The sequence below is a fragment of the Petaurus breviceps genome, unplaced genomic scaffold (genome assembly GCF_028583685.1).
Source record: "Petaurus breviceps papuanus isolate PSGF00001 unplaced genomic scaffold, PetGlider_PUasm1.0 174, whole genome shotgun sequence".
Lineage (NCBI taxonomy): Eukaryota > Metazoa > Chordata > Mammalia > Diprotodontia > Petauridae > Petaurus > Petaurus breviceps.
The window spans coordinates 4,126,625-4,130,758 of record NW_027185761.1 but is presented as its reverse complement, the minus strand read 5'-3'; positions in this window follow the sequence as shown (position 1 = coordinate 4,130,758).

The following is a 4,134-nucleotide window of genomic DNA, read 5'->3' as shown; positions in this document are numbered from 1 at the left end:
TGGTATTTTGAACCTGGGAAGTTGCCTTTCTTTTGGCATTACATTACAATCTCCTAACATGTCGTATGCTGGAAAAATGTCTCCATCTGATAATTTGTTGGCTCTGTCACTCCAAAATTTTATTTGAGATGTTATTTTAAAGTTTTTGGAACAGAATGTTGGGAAAATTCAGTTGGGTCCTAGTCTATAATCTTCTGTCTTGGTTCTGACTCCAGTGTCTGCTCTTAAGTTAGCAAAGGTCCAGAATTAATCAGTAGACTTAAAATTTCCATGTATACATCTTAGAACATGGATGGTAAACAGAATATTATATACATAGTATCAATGATACATCACAATTAATTTTTAATTTCTTTTTTTAATCACAATTGAATTAGGAATTACATGATTTATCAAAAGAAAATAGTGATTAGATAAATAAATTATGTATATTGCTGTCTCATATTCTTATAGAAAAAGGCAAAAGATGCTCTATCCTCTAGTAAATTTCTAATTCTTTCAGGTCTCTAACCTGGATTAAACCTTTTCCCCTATGTAACCTATACAATCAAATCTAGGCACAACTATTTACCTAATGGAAAATAGACCAATTGTTAACATAATGTGTAGTAAGAAATAATCAAAACTTCCACACAAAATGTCTGCCTGAATGGGAAGCAGATTGCTTGGGTACTACATACCTACTCCAATAAAAAACCTGACATTCTTACCATATCAAATAATGACCAAGAAATCTAATGAAAGGATACAGTGACTATTTAAAAAACAAAACTGTACCTCCCCTCCCCCCAAAAAATCATTCCAAAGACCATCAATATTAGGAAAAGGGTCCATCAGCAAAGCTAGCATAGAGTAGTATTACACCACAAGCAGAGACAGGCCAGAGATGTTTGTAACCTGCAACACTTGGTGTCCAAGGCAACAAAAATGGAAGGTACCACTGAGAAAACCCCCAAGGTGGTGAGCAAGCCCTAAGGTGGGGACCTCAGACACTCTTGAGATTGGCAGTTGGAAATGACCCTGGAATACCACAGAAATGGGGGCTCTGAGGTTCTTAACACTCTGTCCTTCAATGACAGACACTCTGAAGCTCAAAGATTGTTGGGAGCCTAACACCAGAAAGCTAAAATCAATGCAGGATCCTAGGTGACCCAGGTTGAGATCAATCTGAGCCAACTACACCCTCCAAAAGCAGCATTCTCATGGCTACAGCAGAATCAGGAAAAGGAAGTAAAAAGAAAAAGCTCTGAAGGTAATGAAAAATTATTGTGCCATAAAAAATGATGAAAGATATTATTTCAGAGAATTCTGGGTAATATAAACTGACTCAGAGTGAAATAAACAGAGCCAGGAGAGAAATTTATACAAGGATAGCAACACTGTGAAGAAAAACAACTTTGAAAGACTTATGAACTCCAATCAATGCAATCATCAACCATGTCTCTAGAAGACCAATGATAAAACATGATATGCTCATCCTGACAGAGATGGGATGCACACTAGGTGCAGAAAGAGTCGTGGTTTTGGACATAACACCTGTATATAGTAATTTTTATGCTTTACTATGCTTTTTTGTTACAAGGGTTTTCCAAGGTGTTTTTTTTTTCCTTTCTTTCTCTAGGTTTTAAATAGGGAGAGGTAGTTTAGAGAATGGTAAGATTAGTAATAACGATGTCGCAAAAAGAACATTGAAGTGTTTTTTCAATGCACAGAAAAAAAGAAAAGAATATTCCAAAGGAAGCACAATTAGCAGTTTTTAAAGTAACATATAGAATTTATTGTACTTATATATGTATATATGCATATATATGCTTATATTCAAAAGTAAGTGGCATAAAATGGAAATTCACTATTTCATATAATGAACCTTTTTATATTCTGCTATGTATATGGGAATGATCTTAATGTTTAATTTCAAATTTTAAAATTGAAAAGAAAATATAAAGAAAAATGCTACCATGCTTCTTCCTCCCCCCTCCCCCGCCAAAAAAAGAAATCATTAGACAAACCTCAGGTGTACTTTTCCATCAAGTAATGACAAAAATCATGGCTATTATATGTGGTTGAGGATTTCCCACTACCTTTCACACTGAAAAACTCAGATGACCAGAAAATTATTCTTCTTGAAAGGGAGCACAGAAGTAAAAAATAAATTGAATGGTTCTGCTTTTTCTCAATTATCCATTAGCATTACAATATCCATCCTAAGCCAAGGGCCCAGCCTTTCTTCTTACTTGGAACATGCATTTTTAAAACTCTTTGCATTATCCTGAGAATTTTAATTCCACAAAAGTCATACTCTGATACCAAGGTACTGACTTTCTGATGACTCAGCATGACCCTGGGTTCTTGGAGGTAATGTCAGAGGAACAAAAGCCCTAGAAAAGCCTTTCAATTTGGAAGGCTTTCAAATATGGACAAGAAAATGGATTCTGTGTATAGCATTCTAGAAACGATCTAAGTTCAGAAATAATAGCATAATGTCAGCAGTTGATGATTTATGTATTTATTCTGTGCTACAGCAACTCATGAATATAGTCTATTAGTGCATGGGGTTAGGAAGAGGGGCAGGATTTCAACTGGTGAAAGGAATTTTACTGATTAAATTAGATATCATTCAAAGTACTGAGAAAATATCCGTATATGTGTAGCTCACCACCAACTAAGTAGCTAGGAAGATCTTTGAGGGTAGGAAGTGAAGCAATCTTTGCATTCCCCTTACAATTATATTTATAATCTTAAAGACATCTTAAACTCAACATGTCCAAAACTGAACTTCTTATTTTCCCCCAAATCTTCTCCTCTTCCTAACTTCTCTATTGCTGTTGAGGGCACCATCATCCCAGCTGCAATATGCACAGCAGCCACTCCCCCATTACAACTGTTTTGGGCAGATGGGCTAAACCAAGGTGAAGAGAACCAAGAGTCCTCAAACCTGTTAGCAAGTTAGCTACCCCAAGCATGTAAAGATAGCACAATAGGCAGATGAGAACAATTTGCTCCAAAGGCCACAAAGGCAGCTGAAGAAAACACCGTGGAGTACTTAGAGCTTGGTCAGACATAGAAGACACTAAAGTTACCCACTGTACCTCAGGCTATTGCCATTCATCTTGACTTTCATCTTGCCACTGGACTTCAGTGACTTTAGAAGGGAAAGTGAGGCTGACAACTTTGTGCAACTCTGTCTCACTTACATGCAATTCACACATAAATCAAGATATTACTCTGTTATGTCATTGCTCCTTTTCGAAAACAATAGACAACAGGGCAGCTAGGTGGTGCAGTGAATAGAGCACCAGCCCTGGAGTCAGGAGGACCTGAGTTCAAATCCAGCCTCAAATCCACCATAACACAAAACTAGCCATGTGACCTTGGGCAAGTCACTTAACCCCAACTGCCCTGCCTTTCTCCCTCCAAAAAACAAAAGAAAAAAGAAACAAAAAAGAAAACAATAGACAAATAACCCCAGTTACTCAGACTCCCAGCCTAGATGTCATCTTTAAATTTTTACCCTTTTAACTTCCCATATCCCATTAGTTGTCAAGTCCTGAAACAATCTAAATGAATCTAGAAAAGTAAAAGGACTAGATCACCCATCCTTTCTAAGAATTCTTCTATATAACATTTTCTCTTCTCTGAAACTGCCACCACCACCCTTAACACCACATGCCTGGACTACTGCAATAGCCTTCTCATAATCTCCCTGCCTTATAGCCCCCCACTCCACTCAATCCTCCTCTCAGCTACCAAAAGTGATCTTCCTAGAGTAGAGGTCTGACCATGTCACACCCTCACCCCCACTCAGTTAACTCCATTGGCTCTTAATCACTTCCAAACACAAATAGAAATTGTTCTGAATTTTAAAATCCTTTGTTTGGTCTCCACAACCTGGTTCCTTCTTAACTTTACAATCTTCTTACATTTTACTCCCTTCCATGTATTATACATCCAGTTACTGTGGCCTCCTTGCTATTACTCACACTCCATCTCCTGACAGGGCATTTTTATCCCCCATACTTTGTATTCTCTCCCTCCTTATCTCTAAGTCTTAACTTCCTTGGTTTCTTTCAAATCTCTGCTAAAATCCCAGTCTATAAGAAGCTTTTTGCAGTCCTCCTCAATGCTATTATCTAT